The following is a 20,902-nucleotide window of genomic DNA, read 5'->3' as shown; positions in this document are numbered from 1 at the left end:
AAGCATTCAAGCATATTTAAGTTCAGTTCCTAATAGAGTTCCCATAGTTCCACCAGCTAATGGTTAGTTTCTGCATGTCTCCTCCTTCTACAATTAGTACATTTTTAAGGCAGCTGTGAGATCATTACCTCAGAATGTGTGGTTCAAATACCTAATGCAAGAACCTGCATAGCACCTGAACCCTAGAGACTTTACCAAAGCACTGATTTTGACTCCACTCTCAACAGCACATTTTGAATTAAAGTTTTAAAGTAGAAAAGAACGTTTTGCCTAATCTCTTGCAATCAGTATTGATGTTAAATATATGCTTTCCAAATTCAATAAAAAATTGCTTTCCTTCCATTCGGAAAAAAAGGAGGTCTTTTCATGCAGGCATTTTTTGCCAAAACCTGAATTTAAGCCTGCCCAAGAAAAGATACTCTCTAGAAATAGCAGAGAAAAACAAACCCTGTTGAATATCTTATAGACGTTATCTAAATTTGAATTCTCAGAGTCCCACAATATATTTAATTTTAGTAAAAATGTATTTACCTATGCATGGAATATGGCTTTTACTGCCAGACTCATTTTCCCAATAAGAGTGATAGAAACAGTGTGGTGGGCTGCAGATAATCTAGGCATTTCCTACAGATAGCCCTGGTCTGTTACCCTGCCTTGCTTATTTATTCACTAGGGACCTAGGGAAGACCACTCAACTTTTCTGAATCTCAGTTTTCTCATTTGTAAAATGGAAATAAAAATGAATACCTCACCAGTTGTGAAAATTAAATTTTAATCCAGAGCTTTTCCAAAGGAGACTGAATACATTAAGATTTCCTTCACTACCACCTTTCTAGCCACTCTCCTCTAAATCTGTAAAGGTTACCAAAATTAGTGTTTTATATACAGTGTGTGTGTGGACTAGATATACCAAAATATCAACAGCTGTTATCTCTGAGAAGTAGAATAATGAACATTTTTTTTCCTCTTTGCACTTTTCTGATTTTCCAAATTTGCTATCATTTATAATGAAGATATTGGGGTTTGTTTGTTTTTTGAGATGGAATCTCACTCTGTCACTGAGGCTGGAGTTCAGTGGTGCCATCTTGGCTCACTGCAACCTCCACCTCCCAAGTTCAAGCGATTCTCCTGCCTCAGCCTCTTCAGTAGCTAGGACTACAGGTACACCACCACGCTTGGCTAATTTTTTGTTTTGCTTTGTTTTGTTTTTTGAGACGGAGTCTCGCTCTGTCGCCCAGGCTGGAGTGCAGTGGCTGGATCTCAGCTCACTGCAAGCTCCGTCTCCCGGGTTTACGCCATTCTCCTGCCTCAGCCTCCCGAGTAGCTGGTACTACAGGCGCCCATCACCTCGCCTGGCTAATTTTTTGTATTTTTTAGTAGAGACGGGGTTTCACCGTGTTAGCCAGGAATTTTTTGTATTTTTAATAGAGACAGGGTTTCACCACATAAGCTAGGATGGTTTTGATCTCCTGACCTCATAATCTACCTGCCTTGGCCTCCCAAAGTGCTGGGATTACAGGCATGAGCCACCACGCCTGGCTGCCACTGTATTTTTAAGAGCTGATTTTTACTTCATGCTTTTTCCTTGCTTTGTCTTTGACTTTTGACAATTTCACTGTAACATGCCTCAGAGAGCACCTGTCAGCTCTTCCAAGTTCAAATCTGCCCTTGAATTGGCCAAACTACTGAGATCTCCCCCAAATGGGAGAGGCCCGTGAGCTTCCAAGCAACTGATACAACCCTGGGCCAACAGAGAGGCTATGGACCTGGGCTCAGGACCTAAGAAACAGCCCCTCAGTACCCTGCCCCCTGCAAACACACTCCTGGTCTTCTTGATGACCCTCCACCCCTAGTAAGGGCCTGCAAAACAATCCCATAAGCTGCCTCTGATAAGCACAGTCCAAGGCTGGCTGAACAGCTAAGAGCCCATGTCTCAGACCTAAAAACAGCCCAGTGGGCCACTCCTGGTGGACATATCCCAGACAAGCCAAGCAACCACGTGCCTGCATACTGGGCCTGAGAAACAGCCCTTCAGGCTGCCCCTAATGGCCATGTCTCTGAACTGGCTGAACAGCCTCACACTTGCATTCCAGACCTGAAAAAAAAAATGTAGGCTGCTCCTAGCAGACATGCACCCAAACCAGCTTGAGAAGCTGTGCACCCACATCCCAGGCTCAATAAACAGGCCTGAGAAACAAATCTGTTGGCAGCACCTCTGGTGGGCACACCAAGAGACTGAAAAAGCAGACCTGTACCTGTGTCCCAGGCCTACAAAGCAGCTTCATGTACTACCACCTACAGAAATGTCCCCAAGCCAGTCAAACAGCCTTGTGCCCACATCTTGAGCCTAAGAAGCAGCCCCATGGGCCGCCCCCAGGAGACACACCCCCAGGCTGGCTGAGCAGCAGTGTGCCCATGTCCAAGACACGGAAACAGCCCCATGGATCACCCTCAGTGAACATGCACCCAGGCCAGCTGAGAAGCCATCTTTTTACATCTTAGGCCTGAAACATAGCCATGTGCTCTGCCCTTAGAAAACATACCACTAGAAAAACTGAGCAGTGTAAGCAGTGTCCTGGGCCTGAGAAACAGTGCTGCACAATGCTCCTGGCAGGTATAACTCCAGGCTGGCCAAGCAACTGTATGTCCATGCTCCTGGTCAGATAGCCCATGGCCTCAATCCCAGAGAGACAGACCCCAAGCTAGCTGACTCAACCCCAGCTGGAGAAATAGCCAGACAAGCCGAGCTTTGGCTAAGCTACACCACCATCACCACAAATTCTGTTAGCCTAGGCCACTGAGAAACTCACAATACCACTAATGTGGATTATGGCTGAAGAAACTACACAGAGACTATATACTGCATCCACCTAGAACCAAGATCAATGTACCCCATCAGAACAATAGCGCAAGACTTATTCATACAAACAAGTCCCTACAAAGCCCATAAAATTACAAGAGGTGACTTTCCCCCCAGATGAATAGGAATCAATGTAGAAACATATCGACCATGAAAAATCAAGTACATATGTTATCTCCAAAGGAGGTAACAGATCCCAATCATAAGATAATATGTGAAATGCCAGAAATAGAATTCAAAATAAAAACCTTAAGGAAATTCGGTGAGATGTAAGAGAATACAGATACACAATTCAATGAAACCAGGAAAATAATTCCTGATTTGAATGAGAAATACAGCAAAGAGCTAGATATCATAAAATAGAACCAAACAGAAATCCTAGAGCTGACAAATTCAATGAATGAAATTTAAAAATACAACCATGACCTTCAACAACAGACTAGATCAAGCAGGAAAAATAAATTCTGAACCTGAAGACAGCTCTTTTGAAATAATACAAGCAGGCAAGAAAAAGGAAAAGAGAATAAAAAAGAATAAAGAAAGCCTATAGGATTTATGGAATACCATTAAACTAACAAATATTCATATTAGGGGTCTTCTAGAAGGAGAAGAGAAGGGAAAAGGTAAGGAAAATATATTTAATGAGATAATAGCAGAAAATTTTCCAAGTCTTGGGAGAGAGACGTACATCCTGGTCTGGTAAGCTTAAAGAACCTCAAATAGATTCAATTTAAACAGGTCCTCTCTGAGGCATGTTATAGTGAAATTGTCAAAAGTCAAAGACAAAGCAAGAAAAAAGCATAAAGTAACATGTAAGAGAATTTCCATTACATTAAACATGGATTTCTAGGCAGAAACCAAAATAATAAAATTATATGTTCAAATTACTTAAAAGAAGAAACTCCCAGTCAAAAATGTTATATCCAGCAAAGCTATCCTTCAGAGAAATAAAAATCTTGCACAGATAAGCAAACACTAAGGAAACTGATCACCACTAGAACAGGTTTACAATAAATGCTCAAGGGAATCTTACATCTAGAAGTGAAAAGACAATAACCATCTTATGAAAACATGTGAAACCATAAAATTCCCCATGTTAGGCCATTCTTGCATTGCTATAAAAAAATATCTGAAACTGGGTAATTTATAAAGAAAAGAGGCTTAATTGACTCATGGTTCTTCAGGCTTTATAGGAAACATGGTGCTTTCATCTGCTTGGCTTCTGGTGAAGCCTCAAGAAGTTTCAATCATGGGTGAAGGTAAAAAAGGAACAGGCACACACATGGTGAAAGCAGAGGTAAGCAAGAGAAGGGACACAGGTGTCACACACAAACAACCAGATCTCACAAGGCAATCACTATTGCAAAGATAGCATTAAGCCTTAAGAGATCTTCCCTCATGACTAAAACACCTCCAACCAAGCCCCACCTCCAACACTGGGGATTACAATTCAACATGAGATTTGAGTGGGGACAAATATCCAAACTATATCATTCTGACCCTGGCCTCTCCAAATTTCATGTCTTTCTCACACCGCAGAACACAACCATGCCTTTACAACACTCTTCCAAAGTGGTAATTCATTCCAGTGTTAACTCAAAAGTCCAAAGTCCCATCTGAGACAAGGCAAGTCCCTTCCACCTATGAACCTTTAAAATCAGAAACAAGTTATTTACTTCCAAGATACAATAGAGGTATATACATTGGGTAGATATCCCCATTCTAAAAGGCGAAAATTGGCCAAAAAAAAATAAAAAAAGGACTTACCGGCCCCATGCCAGTTCAACACCCAGCAGGGCAATCATTAAATATCAAAGCTTCAAAATAATCTCCGTTGACTCTGTCTCCCACCATTCAGGGCACACTGGTGTGAGGAGTGGGCTCCCAAAGAGGAGCAGGTATGCAGAAAGCAGTGTCTTGAGGCTGTGCAGGGCAGCAGAGCCTTGGGCATGGCCCATGAAACTGGTCCTCCTACGCCTCAGAAAGGTGGGGGCCTGCCCTGTGATGGGAGGGGCTGCCTCAAAGGTCTCTGAAATGCCTCTAAGGCTTTTTCCTCGTTAGTCTTGGATATTAGCATTTGGCTCCCTTTTCGTTATGCAAATATCTCTAACAAGTGGTTGCTCCACAGCCTGCTTGAATTCCTCCCCTGAAAAAGCTTTTTCTTTCTTTGTCACAAGGCTAGGCTGCAAATTTTTCAAAATTTTATGCTCTGCTTCATGTTTAAATATAAATTCCAACTTTAAGCCATTTCTTTACTCCCATACCTGAGTATAGGTTGTTAGAAGCAACCAGTCAACTTCTTGAAAACTTTGCTACTAAGAGATTTCTTCCACCAGATCCCCTAGGTCATCACTCTCAAGTTTAAATTTCTACAGATCTCTAGGTCATAGACACAATACAGCCAAGGTCTTTGCTAAGGCATGACAAGGGTGACCTTTGCTTCAGTTCCCAATAACTTATTCATCTCCATATGAGACCTCAGCAGCCTGGACTCAATTGTCTATATCACCTTCAGAATTTTTGTCTCAACCATTTAACCAGTCTCTGAAGTTCCAAACTTTCCCTCATCTTCCTGTCTTCTTGTGAGCCTTCCAAACTCTTGCAACTTCTGCGCAGTACCCAGTTGTAAAGTCACCTCCACAGTTTCAGGTATTTCATAGTGTCATGTAAGTATGTGTGAAGAGACTTCACCAACAGGCTTTGTGTGAGCAGCAAGGCTGTTTATTTCACTTGTGTGCAAGTGGGTTGAGTCCAAAAAGAGTCAGCAAAGGGAGATAGAGGTGGGGCACTTTTATAGGATTTGGGTAGCTAGTGGAAAATTACAGTTAAAGGTGGTTATCTCTTGTGGGCAGAGGCAGGGATCACAAGGTGCAGGATGGGGAGATCATGAGACTCATTGTCCAGGGGAGGAATGTCACAAGGTCGACTGATTCATTGGGGTGTGGCAGGAACAAATCACAATGCTGGAATGTCATCTTTTGTGGTTCTTCAGTTGCTCCAGGTCCTCTGGATGTATACGTGTAGGTCACAGGGGTTATAATGGCTTAGCTTGGGCTCAGGCCTGACATTCCTGTCTTCTTATATTAATAAGAAAAACAAAACAAAATAGTAGTGAAGTACTGGGGCAGCAAAATTTTAAGGGGTGGTATGGAGAGATAATGGGCAATGTTTCTCAGGGCTGCTTCAAGCGGGATTAGGGTTGATGTGGGAACCTTGAGAGGGAGAAATTAAAGTGAAGAAAGCTTTTAGGGTCAGGGGTGATATTGTGGGGTTGTTAGAAGGAGCATTTGTCATATGGAATGATTGGTGATGGCCTGGATGCGGTTTTGTATGAATTGAGAAACTAAACGGAAGACACAAGGTCTGAATAAGAGAAGGAGAAAAACAGGTATTAAAGGACTAAGAATTGGGAGGACCCAGGACATCCAATTAGAGAGTATCCAAGGGGGTTCCGCATAATTATTTGCTTGGTTGGCGAGTTTTGGGGCTCTATCCTTGAGTTTTTTTATTAATATGTTGTTATATACCAGGCCAGATTGATTTAGGTAAAAACAACATTCTTCATTAAAAAATATAGAGTCCTCTTTTTTTTTTTTTAGCAGTGAGTAAGTCGAGGCCTCGGTGATTTTGGAGCAAAGAGACATGCAAAGTCAGCGACGGTTGTTAAAAAAGGATTAGAAAGAGCTACAAGAGAGTGAGTGAGATTGATGGTGTGGTGGAGATAGCTGGGGAGAGGTAGAGGGTGGCATAAGAATGGGAACCAGAATAAGAGTGAGTATAAAAGTAAAGAATAGGACTTCATCAGGGTGAAAGTATTGGAGGATGCCCTGTCAGCAAAGATCATCGACCCACTCTACGAGGGAGTCAAGAGTGGCAGTTTGAGGTAAAACCAGGAGATATCAATTATGATGGTTTAGAGAAAAAGTGTAAACTAGCATTGTAAATAAGGGCAGGGCATTTATGAGTAGTTGGGAATGGTGAATAGAAGTATGACTAGACAGAAGATAGTAGGGATGACAAGTTTTTAGGGTGCAATCCAAGTAGTGGGGGTGACTGTGTAAAGCCCTGTTACAAAAAGTAGAGTAAGGATGAATAAACCTAATAGAATGAAGGGATGTATTAAGCTCATAAAGGTGATTACTGTTATTCAGAAATGTGAGCGAGTTTAAGGGAAGTAGGGGTGAGTACTTGAGGCTTCCAGGAGGAAGAGGAGAGATCAGGCTGGCTGGCTGACAGATACAGCTTTATTCTGGAACAGTGATATGGAGGGGGACAAATCACTGGAAGAGGAATGGAAAGGGTCCTGCAGGCAGACAGCCGTTGGGGTACTATAGATGACTAAGTAGGGTCTGGTCCATTGAGGTTGTAGAGTTTGAGGGGTCAGATTCTTAACAAGAACTGATCGTCCAGCTAGGGTGTCTTCATATGGCTGGGAATGTAGAGTAGGAAAGAGAAGATTAGCAGCCTGGTGAATTTTCTGTCTAGCCTTCTGGAGGATTGGAGGATAGTCACCTAGAGAGCTGACATCTGGGATGAGGTTGGTGTTGAGCAACAAAGTGCGTCCATATAAAAGTTCAAATGGACTGTACCCTGTAGCATCTCAAGGACAGGCTCTAATTCTGAGAAAGGCAAGAGGCAAAAGTACTGTCCAGTCCTTTTTAAGTTGGCAGCTGAGCTTAGTGAGGTGTGTCTTTAAAAGACCATTAGTCCATTCTACCTTTCCTGAAGATTGAGGATGCTAAGGGGTATGAAGGTTCCACTGAATACCAAGAGCCTGAGAAACTGCTTGGGTGATTTGACTAATAAAGGCCAGTCGATTATTGGACTATATAGAGGTGGGACGGCCAAACTGAAGAATTACATCTGACAGAAGGGAAGAAATGACCATGGTGGCCTTCTTAGATGCTGTGGGAAAGGCCTCTACTCATTCAGTGAAAGTATCTACCCAGACCAAGAGGTATTTTAGTATCCTGACTCAGAGCATGGGAGTAAAGTCAATTTGCCAGTCCTGGGCAGGGGCAAATCCCCAAGCTTGATGTGTAGGGAACGGAGGGGGCCTGAACAATCCTTGAGGAGTAGTAGAATAGCAGATGGAACACTGATAAGTCATTTCCTCGAGGATAAATTTCCATGATGGAAAGGAAATGAGAGGTTCTGAGGGATGGACTAGTAGCTTGTAACCTACATTGAAGAGGTTATGAAAGGATGACAGAATAGAATGGTCCTGTGAGACTGGAAGGAGATATTTTCCTTGGTTCAAGAACCATTTGACTTGATTGGGGAGAGATCGATAGGTGGAAACTTCCATGGGAGAGTAAGTAGGAGTGACTGATGAGAAGGAGAAAAACTGGCCGTGAGGGAAAGAAGTAGGAATACTGGCTGCTTCTTTAGCTGTCTTATCAGCATAATTGTTGCCTTGAGCAATGGGGTCTGAGGCCCTTTGATGGCCTTTGCAGGGAAGGACTCCAGCTTCCTTTGGAAGTAAAGCAGCCTTGTGGAGAGTTTTTATTAAAGAGGCGTTAATGATGGAGAACCCTTGCACAGTGAGAAAACCTCTTTAAGCCCATATAACAGCATGGTGGTGCAGGATATGGAAGGCATATTTAGAGTCAGTATAAATATTGACAAGCCATCCTTTTGCAAGACTGAGGGCTTGAGTTAAGGCAATGAGTTTGGCTTGCTGAGAGGTAGTGGAGTGGGGCAGAGTGGTAGCCTCAATGATAGATGTGGAAGATACTTATAGCATAGCCTGCCTTTGCTGGTAAATGGTGATTAGGCCTGGTGGAGCTGCCATCAATAAACCAAGTGTGATCAGGGAGAGGAACAGGAAAGAAGAAAATATGAAGAAATGGAGTGAATGCCAGGTAGATTAGAGAGATACAGTCATAGGGATCAGGTGTGGTATCAGGAATAATGTGGGAGACTGAAGTCCAGGCCAGGAACAATGGTAATTGTGGGAGACTCAACAAAGAGTGAGTACAGCTGAAGGAGCTGGGGGGCAGAAAGTATATGTGTCAGGTGTGAAGAAGAAAATAGATTTTGAAAGTTATGAGAACTGTAGAGTGAGTTGAGCATAGTTTGTGATTTGGGGGGCCTCTAAAAGTATTAGAGTGCCAGCAGCTGCCACACGCAGACATGAGGGCCAGCCTAAAACAGTAAAGTCAAGTTGTTTGGACAAAAACGCTACAGGGTGTGGTACCGATCCTTGTATAAGAATTCTGACTGCACAGCCCTGCACTTTGGTTGTGTGTAATGAAAAAGGTTGGGATGAGTCAGGGAGAGCTAGTGTGGGAGGAGTCTCTAGAGCTGTTTTTAAGGAACAGAAAGAGGAGTAGGGAAAGGATTTAGGATCTATGGGGTCAGGTAGTTTTCCCTTTGTGAGTTTATATAATGGTTTCCTTAGGATGGCAAAACCAGGTATCCAAAGGCAAAAGTATTCAACCATGTCTTGGAAGGAAAGGAGTTCTTGCTTTGTAGAAGGGGTTGGGGTTTGAGAGATCAGCTGGACACAACCGGCAGGAAGCACATGCATGTTTTCATGAAGAATTATGCCGAGGTAGGTAATGGTTGAGGAAGACATTTGAGCTTTGGATGGGGATACATGATATCCCTTGGAGAACATAAATATTGGAGGAGCAGGAGGGTGTCTTGTTGAGAAGATTCAAAGGAGGGGCTACAAAGTAGAAGGTCATCAATATATTGAATAAGTTGAGAAGCAGAGGGCTGGAAAGAAAGTAAATCATGAGAAAGAGCTTGGCTGAAGTAATGAGGGCTGTCCCTGAAGCCTTGTGGCAGTGTAGCCCAGGTAAGCTGCTGGGACTGATGGAAGTCAGGGTCAGTCCAAGTAAAAGCAGAGAGGCTGTAGGACCAGGGGTGCAGGGGAATAGTGAAAAAAGCATCTTTAAGATCAAGAATGGAATAGTGAATTGTGGAAGGGGGTATTGAAGATAGGAGGGTGTATGGGTTTGGCACTATAGGAGGGATGGGAAGGACAATTTGATTAATAAGGTAAAGATCCTGAACCAACCTGTAAGACTTGTCTGGTTTCTGGATGGGTAGGATAGGGGAGTTATAAGGAGAATTTGTAGGCTTTAAGAGGCCATGTTGTAACAGATGGGTGATAACAGGCTTTAGTCCCTTAAAACCTGTTGTGGGATGGGATACTGGTGTTGAGCAGGTAAGAGTGATTAGGTTTTAATGGGATAGTAATGGGCATGTGATTGGTTGCCAGGGAGGGAGTAGAGGTGTCCCATACTTGTGAGTTGAAGTTGGCGGATATAAGAGGAGGACACAAAGGAGGCTTTGGGTTGGGGAGAAGGGCAGCAATGAGATGTGTCTGCAGTCCAGGAATAGTCAGGGAAGTAGATAGTTTAGTTAAAATTTCTTGACCTAATAAGGGAACTGGGCAGGTGGGGATAACTGAAAAAGAGTGCATAAAAGAATGTTGTCCAAGTTGGCGCCAGCATAGGGGAGTTTTAAGGGGTCTAGCAGCCTGGCCGTCAATACCCGCAACAGTTATGGAGGCAAGGGAAACAGGCCCTTGAAAGGAAGGTAATGTGGAGTGGGTAGCCTCTGTATTGATTAAGAAGGGAAGGAATTACCCTCCATTGTAAAAATTACCCAAAGCATCTATGATGGTCCAGGAGGCTTCTGAGGTGATTGAGCAGTGTCAGCTTTCAGCCGCTAAGCTGAGAAGACCTGGAAAGGAATCAATCCGAGAGGCTTGGGCTAGAGTTCCAGGAGCTCTGGCAGTGGCTGCCGGGCAAGTAGTCTGATTTCCGGTGGGGTCCCGCACAGATGGGACATAGCTTAGGAGGAATCCTGGGTTGCGGGCATTCCTTGGCCCAGTGGCCAGATTTCCAGCACTTGAAGCAAGATCCTGGGGGAGGAGGTCCTGGAGGAATGCCTGGCCACTGTGGTTTAGGTGTTTTGAAGTTCTTGTGTGCTGTAGATGTGACTGGGGTTTCTCTCAGAGCAGAGGCAACTAATTGCAACTCAGAAATATGTTGTTGCTTGACTGCCTCTTCTCTATTATTGTACACCTTGAAGGCGAGGTTAATTAAATCCTGTTGTGGGGTTTGAGGACTGGAATCTAATTTTTGGAGCTTTTTCTAATGACAGGAGCAGATTGGGTAATAAAATGCATATTGAGAATAAGACGGCCTTCTGGTCCCTCTGGGGCCAGAGCAGTAAAGCATCTAAGGATTGTTGCCAAACGGGCCATGAACTGGACTGGGTTTTATAGTTGATGAAAAAGATCCTAAATGCTAACTGATTTGGGAGAGGTTGGATAAAGAAAAGGAGAATTAACCTTGACTATACCTTCAGCCCCAGTCACCTCTCTAAAAGGAAATTGTTGGGAGGGCTAGTCATGGAGCAAAACTATAAGCTGGACCGGGTGTGAGGAGGGGAGGTGATAGAAGGATTATAGGGTGGGGAAGTGGAGGTTGAGGAAGAATTGGGACCTGGCTCGGCCTGGCGAGGGGCAGCCTGGGGAGGAGGGGAGAGGCCAGATAGGTCCATAGAAAAGGAGGATTCAAAGGACTCAGAGCTTGGGGTGGAGACTGAAGGAACAGACAGGAGTGAAAAAAGAAAGATTTGGTATGAGTCGCATTGGGAGCAGATACTAGGGAGAGACCAATATGTAAAAGAATGCCTGGACATCAGGCACCTCAGACCAAATGGCCCATTTTACGACAAAAATTATCTAGATCTTTTAGGATGGAGAAATTAAAAGTGTCATTTTCTGGCCATTTAGAACCATTGTCGAGTTTGTACTGGGGCCAAGCGGTGTTACAGAAGAAAATAAGAGGCTTAGGTTTTAGATCAGGGGAGAGTTGAAGACATTTTAAGTTTTTTGGAACACAGGCTAAGGGAGAAGAAAGAGGAAAAGTTGCCCATAGTAAAAAGGTAAATTTAGAGAAAACAGAGGGTAGAGACATAGAGGGAGGGAGGTGGTATGTGCCACCCAGGGGAGGTGGTACTCGCCACCAAGGTGAAGGAACAAGGCAGGCATCCCTGCGGTGATCAGACACATCTTGAATGTGGGTGAATAATCAGGCAGGCATCCCCGCAGTGATTAGACACCAAAGGAAGACTATCTTTTCGATTCCATGACCAGTGCTGGAGTTTTGAGTTCACAGATAAAACGCATCTCCTCTGTCTCTACAAGAAAGGGAAAGGAACTGAAATTAAGGAAGGGAGAGATTGAAGGGTGGAAGGATAGCGAGAGAGGTTGGAGGAGAGAATAAAAAGAGGCTGCTTACCTGATTTAAAATTGGTAAGATGTTCCTTGGGCTGTTCTAAGGACCCGAGGTTGTAGGTGGATCTCCTCACGAAGAGAGGGTGAGGACAGGGGACCCGTCCCCCAAAGGAGTCCCCCTGTCCCAGGTCTTCAGCACCAAACGTCATGCGAATCCATGTGAAGAGACCACCAAACAGGCTTTGTGTGAGCAATAGAGCTTTTTAATTGCCTGGTTGCAGGCAGGCTGAGTCCAAAAATGGAGTCAGCCAAGGGAGATAGGGGTGGGGTAGTTTTATAGGATTTGGGTAGGTAGTAGAAAATTACAGTTAAAGGTGGTTATCTCTTGCAGGCAGGGGCAGGGGTCACAACATGCAGGATGGGGAGATTATGAAACTCATTGTACAGGGGAGGAATGTCACAAGGTTGATTAATTAGTTGGGGTGGGGCAGGAACAAATCACCACGGTGGAATGTCATCTTTTATGGTTCTTCAGTTGCTCCAGGCCCTCTGGATGTATACATGCAGGTCACAGGGGTTATGATGGCTTAGCTTGGGCTCAGAGACCTGACACAGCAATGTTCCACTGCTGGTACCAATTTTATGTGTTAAGCCATTCTTGCATTGCTATAAAGAAATACCTGAGACAGTAATATATAAAGAAAAGAGGTTTAATTGCCTCACAGTTCTGCAGACTTTACAGGAGGCATGGTGCTGGCATCTGCTCAACTTCTGATGAAGCCTCAGAGAGCTGTCAATAATGGTAGAAGGTGAAGAGGGAGCAGGCACATCACATGGCAAAAGCAGGAGCAATCCAGAAAGTAGAGGGTAAGTGCCATACACTTAAACAACCAGACCTTGTGAGTACTCACTGTTACAAGGACATCACCAAAACATGAGGGATCTACCCCCATGACCCAAACATCTCCCACCAGACCCCACCTTCAACACTGGGGATTATAATTCAACAAGAGATCTCAGTGGGAAAAAATATCCAAATTATATCACTCCCTGGTAGAGCTGATACATAAAGGAAAAAGAAAAAGGAATCAAAACTTGTCACTACTGAAAACCACTCAACCTCAAAAATAAACAATAAGAGAGAAAGGAGCAAAGAATATATTAAAAAACCAGAACACAATCAATAAAATGGCAGAAGTCCTCACCTGGTAACAATAACATTGAATGTAAATGGCTTAAATTCCCCCACTTAAAAGAGACTGACTGGTTAAATGGATAAAAATACAAGATCTCCCCCCAAAAATACACTGTCTACAAGAAACACACCTCACCTGTAAAGACACACATAGACTGAAAAATGAAAGGATGTGTTATGCCCAGACCGTTTATTCCCCAAAGAAGACCACCAGAGTCCAGAGTTAAAGCTAAGCAGCAAGGATCTTTATTACAGGTTCGAACCTGGAACTCTCCCTCGCTCGCGAAACGAGACGGGCAGGAGAGCTCCCCCACTGAGCTCCGAGCAGTGTTACATAGTCTAAGAAAAGTGGGCATAGAATTATTATACAAATCAGATATATGATTGGCTAGTGTTTGAACAAGGCGATTTGGCTAACTATGATTGGTTCCCGCCATTTCTGATATTTCGGTTCAACCTTTGAGGCGGGAGAGCAGGTTTATGGCAGCAAGAGTTTATCTTACTTAAACACATCTTGTGACCTTGCCTCAGAACTTACAAAATTTCTGGTACGTGCAGAAAAACAGGTACTCACAGAACTTACGAAATCTCTGGTATGTGCAAAACAAAATCTCTGGTATGTGCAAAACAAAATCTCTGGTACGTGCAGAAAAACAGGTACTCACAGAACTTACGAAATCTCTGGTATGTGCAAAGATTAGAGAGCAGAACAAAGGGTGTAGCGGGGGGGGGCGGGTACACATCTATCTTTGTGTCCTTTCAGATGGAAACAGATATTTGATGCAAATTGAAGCCAAAAGTGAGCAAGAATAGCTATACTTATATCAGACAAAACAGACTTCAAGTTGAAAGCAGTAAAAAGAGACAAAGAAGGACATTGTATACATAATAACAGAATCAATCCAGCAAGAGAATATAACAATTATAAATATATATGCAACAAATACTGGAGCCCTCAGATATATAAAACAAATATTATTAGATCTACAGAGAGAGATAGACTTCAATATAATAATAATTGAGGACTCCAACACCCCATTTTCAGCATTGGACAGATCAGCTAGATGGAAAATCAACAAGGAAATATCATATTTAGACTGCACCATAGACCAAACAGACCTAACAGACATTTACAGAACATTTCACCCAACAGCTGCAGAGCAGTCAATCTTTTCATCAGCACATGAAACATTCTCCAAGACTGACCATTATGTTAGGACACAAAAGAAGTCTTAAAAAGGTTTACAAAGTCAAAGTCACATCAAATGTTTCATCTGACCACAAGGGAATAAAACTAAACATCAATAACAAAAGTAACATTTGAAACTATACCAATACATGAAATTAAGCAATGTATTCCTGAATGATCAATGGGTAATGGAAGAAATTAAGAATGAAATTTAAAAATTCCTTGAAACAAAAGAAAATAGAAACACAACATACCAAAATCTATGGGACACAGGAAAAGCAGTAGTAAGAGGCAAGTTTAGAGCAAAAATGCCTATATCAAAACTAGAAAGATTTCAAATAAACAACCTACCTAACAATGGACAAAGAGACTAGGAAAGCAAGACCAAACCAAACTCCAAATTAGTAGAGGAAAGAAATAGTAAAGATTAAATTAAAGATCAATTTAATATTAATATCAAAGTGACAAATGTATAGCTAATATCTTACAGAAAAGCTTTCAATGTTTCCTTTAAGACCAGAACAAGACAAAGATGTCAACTCTCACCACACTTATTCAACATAGTACTGGATATTCTAGCCAGAGCAATAAGCAAGAGAAATAAATAACAGAAAATACACAAAGATGAAACTAAAAAAAAACACAGATGAATGAAACAAAAAGTCAGTTTTTTGAAAAGATACACAAAATCAATAAATCACAACCTAGGTTAACTAAGAAAAAAATAGCTAAGACTCAAATAAATAAAACCAGATGAAAAAAATACAAATGATCATTAGAGACTATGATGAACAACTATATGACAATAAACTTGAAAACCTAGAGGAAGTAAATAAATTCTTGGGTGCATACAACCTACTAAGACTGAAACAAGAAGAAATAGAAAACCTGAACAGACTTATAATAAGCAATGAGATTTACTCAGTAATAAAATGTCTTCCAACAAAGAAAAGTTCAGAATTGGATGGCTTCACAGCTAAATTCTTCTGATCCTTTAAAGAAGAATTAATACCAATTTTCCAAACTATTTCAAAAAATTAAAGCAGACGGAATTCCTCCTCATTCTATAAGGTGAGCATAATCCTAGTACCAAAACCAGACAAGGACACAACAACAAAAGAAAACTACAGACTGAAATCCCTAATGAACACAGATAAGAAAATATTTAACAAAATACTATCATATTGAATCTAACAACACATCAAAAAGGTAATACATTATGGTCAAGCAGGATTTATCCCAGGAATGCAAGGGTGGTTCAAGATATACCAATCAATAAATGTCATATCACATCAATCCAATGAAGGCCAAAGTCATATAATCATGCAATAGATACAGAAAAGGTTTTGATAAAATTCAACATTCCTCCATGATTAAAAACAAAACAAAACAAAACAAAACAAAAACTCTTATTAGGAATAGAAGGAAAGTACCTCAAAATAATAAAAGTCATAAATGACATACCCACAGCTAATATCTTACAGATTGAGGGAAAGCTTTCAGCCTGTCCTTTAAAAACTGGAACAAAACCAGGATGTTGACTCTCACCACTCTTTTTCAATATAGTACTGGGTATTCTAGCCATAGCAATTAAGCAAGAGAAACAACAGGCTTCCAAACTGGGAAGGAGGAAGTCAAATTGTCCCTGTTTGTAGATGACATGATCTTATATACAGAAAGACCTAACACTTGACAAAAAAACTCTCAAAACTGACAAATAAATTTAATAAAGTTTAAGAATACAAAAGTAATATACAAATATAATATTAATATACAAAAATTAGTAGTATTTTTAAACATGAACAAGTTAGCTGAAAAAGAAATCAAGAAGACAATCCTATTTATAATAGCAAAAACAGAAACAAAAAAAACTAAAAATAAATTTAGCTAAGGACTTAAAATCCTCATCCCGTGCTCACGGATTGAAAGAAGTAATATTGTTAAAATGACAATACTATCCAAACCAATCTATAAAGTCATTAAAATCCCTACGAAAATAAAAAGGACATTCTTCACAGAAATAGAAAAAAAAGTCCTAAAATTTGTAAGGAACCATGAAAGACCCCAAGTAGCCAAAGAAATCCAGAGCAACAAGAACGAAGTTGGAGATATGACACTACCAGACTTCAAAATATACTGCAAAGCTCTAATAACTAAAACAGCATAAAAGGATACATAAAACAACGGAGCAGAATAGAGAACTCAGAAGATAATCCACATATCTACAGCCAACTGATTTTTTTACAAAGTCACCAAGAACAAGCATTGGGGAAAGGACATTCTCTTCAATAAATAATGCTGGGAAACCTGGATATCCATATGCAGAGAATAAAACTAGACCTGCTACCTCTAACCTTATACCAAAATTAACTCAAACTGTACCAAAGACCTAACTGTAAGACCCAAACCTATAAAATTACTAGAAGAAAACATAGGGGAAACGCTTCAGGACTTGAATTTGGGAAAGATTTTATAAACACTTCCAGAAAATAGAGACAACCAAAGCAAAAATAAGCAAATGGAATTATATCAAACTAAAAAGCTTATGCAAAGCAAAAGAAACAATTCACATATTGAAAAAATAACCTACAGGATGTGACAAGATATTTTCAAACTATTCACCTGACAGGGATTAATATCCAAAATATGCCAGGAACTCAAACATCTCAATAGCAAAAAAAAAAAAAAAAACAAAAACAAAAACAAAAAAAAAAACCCACAAACAATGCAACTAGAAAATGTGCAAATGATCTGAACAGACATTTCTCAAAAGAACACAAACAAACAGCTAAATAATATATGAAAAAAGATTGTTATCACTAATTAGAAGGGAACTGCAAATCAAACCATGATGGGGTATCATCTCACCCTAACTGGGATGGCCATTATCAAAAAGACAAAAGAAAAAAATAACAAATGTTGGCAAGGATGCAAATAAAAGGGATCCCTTATGCACTGTTGGTAAGAATGTAAACTAGCATAGTCACTATGAAAAACAGTGGGAAGGTCCCTCAAAACCTGCAGATAAAAACACCATATGATCCAGTAATCCCACTACTGGGCATTTATCCAAAGAAAAGGAAATCATTATATTGAAGAGACATCTGCACCTTCATGTTTGTTACAGAGCTACTCACAATAGTCAAGATACAGAATCAATCTAGTTATTCAATAAGATGAATGGATAAAGAAAATATACTATTCAGTCATAAAGAATGAAATCCTGTCATTCACAGTAACATAAATGAAACTGGAAGACATTACGTTACATGAAATAAGCCAGGAACAGAGAGTTAAACACGACTTGTTCTTATGTGTGGAAGCTAAAAAACGTTTATCCCATTGAAGTAAAAAGTAGAACAGAAAATACTAGAAGCTGGAAAGGAAAGGGGAAGTTGGGGAAAGGGAGAGATTTGCTGAAGGATACAAAATTACAGCTAGATAGGAGGAATGAATTACAGGGCTCTTTAGCACTGTAGGGTGATTATAGCCAACAGTAATATATAGTTTCAAATAGCTAGCAGGAGGATATTGAAAGTTACCAACCCAAGGTAATTATAAATGTTTGAGATGATGGATATGCTCATTATCCTAATCTGATCACTATACATTGTATGTATTGAAACATCACCATGTACCCCACAAATACATATAATTATTTTTTGTCAATTAAAATATTTTATTTTTTTATTATACTTTATGTTCTAGGGCACATGTGCACAATATGCAGGTTTGTTACATATGTATACATGTGCCATGTTGGTGTGCTACACCCATTAACTCGTCATTTACATTAGGTATATCTCCTAATGCTATCCCTCCCCCCTCCCCCAACTCCACAACAGGCCTCAGTGTGTGATGTTCCCCTTCCTGTGTCCAAGTGATCTCATTATTCAATTCCCACCTATGAGTGAAAACATGCAGTGTTTGGTTTTCTGTTCTTGCGATAGTTTGCTGAGAATGATGGTTTCCAGCTGCATCCATGTCCCTACAAAGGACATGAACTCATCCTTTTTTATGGCTGTATAGTATTCCATGGAGTATATGTGCCACATTTTCTTAACCCAGTCTGTCATTGATGGGCATTTGGGTTGGTTCCAAGTCTTCACTATTGTGAATAGTGCCTCAATAAACATATGTGTGCATGTGTCTTTATAGCAGCATGATTTATAACCCTTTGGGTATATACCCAGTAATGGGATGGCTGGGTCAAATGGTATTTCTAATTATAGATCCTTGAGGAATCGCCACACTGTCTTCCACAATGGTTGAATGAGTTTACAGTCCCACCAACAGTGTAAAAGTGTTCCTATTTCTCCACATCCTCTCCAGTACCTGTTGTTTCTTGACTTTTTAATTATTGTCATTCTAACTGGTGTGAGATGGCATCTTATTGTGGTTTTGATTTGCATTTCTCTGATGGCTAGTGATGATGAGCATTTTTTCATGTCTCTGTTGGCTGCATAAATGTCTTCTTTTGAGAAGTGTCTGTTCATATCCTTTGCCCACTTTTTAATAGGGTTGTTTGTTTTTTCTTGTAAATTTGTTTGAGTTCTTTGTAGGTTCTGGATATTAGCCCTTTGTCAGATGAGTAGATACTAGGCAAGAGAAAGAAATAAAGGGTATTCAATCAGGAAAAGAAGAAGTCACATTGTCCCTGTTTGCAGATGACATGATCATATATTTAGAAAACCCCATTGTCTCAGCCCAAAATCTCCTCAAGCTGATAAGCAACTTCAGCAAAGTCTCAGGATACAAAATCAATGTGCAAAAATCACAAGCATTCTTATACACCAATAACAGACAAACAGAGAGCCAAATCATGAATGAACTCCCATTCACAATTGCTTCAAAGAGAACAAAATACCTAGCAATCCAACTTACAAGGGATGCGAAGGACCTCTTCAAGGAGAACTACAAACCACTGCTCAATGAAATAAAAGAGGACACAAACAAATGGAAGAATATTCTATGCTCATGGATAGGAAGAATCAATATCGTGAAAATGGCCATACTGCCCAAGGTAATTTATTGATTCAATGCCATCCCCATGAAGCTACCAATGACTTTCTTCACAGAATTGGAAAGAACTGCTTTAAAGTTCATATGGAACCAAAAAAGACCCTGCATTGCCAAGACAATCCTAAGTCAAAAGAACAAAGCTGGAGGCATCACGCTACCTGACTTCAGACTATACTACAAGGCTACAGTAACCAAAACAGCATGGTACTGGTACCAAAACAGATATATAGACCAATGGAACAGAACAGAGCCCTCAGAAATAATACCACACATCTACAACCATCTGATCTTTGACAAACCTGACAAAAACAAGAAATAGGGGAAGGATTCCCTATTTAATAAATAGTGCTGGGAAAACTGGCTAGCCATAAGTAGAAAGCTGAAACTGGATCCTTTCCTTACTCCTTATACAAAAATTAATTCAAGATGGATTAGAGACTTAAATGTTAGACCTGAAACCATAAAAACCCTAGAAGAAAACCTAGGCAATACCATTCAGGACATAGGCATGGGCAAGGACTTCATGTCTAAAACACCAAAAGCAATGGCAACAAAAGCCAAAATTGACAAATAGGAACTAATTAAACTAAAGAGTTTCTGCACAGCAAAAGAAACTACCATCAGAGTGAACAGGCAACCTACAGAATGGGAGAAGATTTTTGCAATTAAAATATTTTAATGTGATATTTTAAAATACCAAAAATAGTGGGAAAATGTATGAAAAACTCAAAATTTTAAATAAAGATAGTGCGGTATAATAATATATATTGGCTTTTGTACCTGCATTTCTGGCACAGAGCTTCTTTATAAAGCTTTTGGATTTTCCTGACTCATAGGTGCATCCTTTGTTATTCATAATGAGCCCCTTTCAACAACACTTGAGTTTATCCTAATGAGGTAAATTTTGGTTGGCCCCTAAATAGTTTCAGTCTGGGGACTAGTCACCAGAGGAAACAACTATGTGATTACAGGGTTAGAACTTTGAGCCCTATTCCCAGACCTTCAGGGTGGAGAGAGGGCCTTAAGGTTGACTTCAATTACCAGTGGCCAGTGATTTTCAAGTATGTCTACAAAATGAAAACTTTATAAAAACCCACAAATGATAGGGTTTAGGGAGTTTCCAGATTAATGAAGGCATCGAGGCATTGAGATGCTCTGAGAAGACTTGGAAACTCTGTACCCTATAGCCCCCAAACCTTGCCCTATGTGTCTCTTCCATTTGGCTGCTCCTGGGTTGTATCCTTTATAGTAAACCAGTAATAGTAAGTAAAGAGTTCTTCTGAGTTCTCTGGATCATTCTGGTGATTTAAGAAACCTGAGGAAGGAGTCGTGGGGACCCCCAAATTGACAGTTGGTGGACAGAAGTGGGAGTAGCCTGGGTGCTCTATTTGAACTGGCATTTAAAGTGGGGGCAGTCTTGTAGGACTGAGCCCT

At 40.7% G+C, this 20,902-nt stretch overlaps 1 long non-coding RNA gene across 6 annotated transcripts in view; it reads right to left on the bottom strand.

The window, feature by feature from the left end:
• Positions 1–4,895: 4,895 nt before the first annotated feature.
• The window catches only part of LOC119618262 (uncharacterized), a 230,138-nt gene continuing 214,131 nt past the window's right edge, over positions 4,896–20,902 (bottom strand). For 2 of the 6 annotated variants that reach the window (XR_012093483.1, XR_012093482.1), the window contains 3 exons: positions 12,127–12,852; positions 10,481–12,025; positions 4,896–5,934 (listed from right to left, as the gene is read on the bottom strand). This is a non-coding gene — a long non-coding RNA (uncharacterized lncRNA). Of the gene's footprint in view, positions 5,938–10,480; positions 12,046–12,126; positions 12,853–20,902 lie in introns of all 6 variants that reach the window. The other 4 variants (XR_012093485.1, XR_012093484.1, XR_012093487.1 and 1 more) reach the window with 4 other exon arrangements.

Source organism: Chlorocebus sabaeus, chromosome 7, assembly GCF_047675955.1.
Source record: "Chlorocebus sabaeus isolate Y175 chromosome 7, mChlSab1.0.hap1, whole genome shotgun sequence".
Taxonomy (NCBI): domain Eukaryota; kingdom Metazoa; phylum Chordata; class Mammalia; order Primates; family Cercopithecidae; genus Chlorocebus; species Chlorocebus sabaeus.
This window is presented reverse-complemented; position numbering and strand designations above follow the sequence as displayed.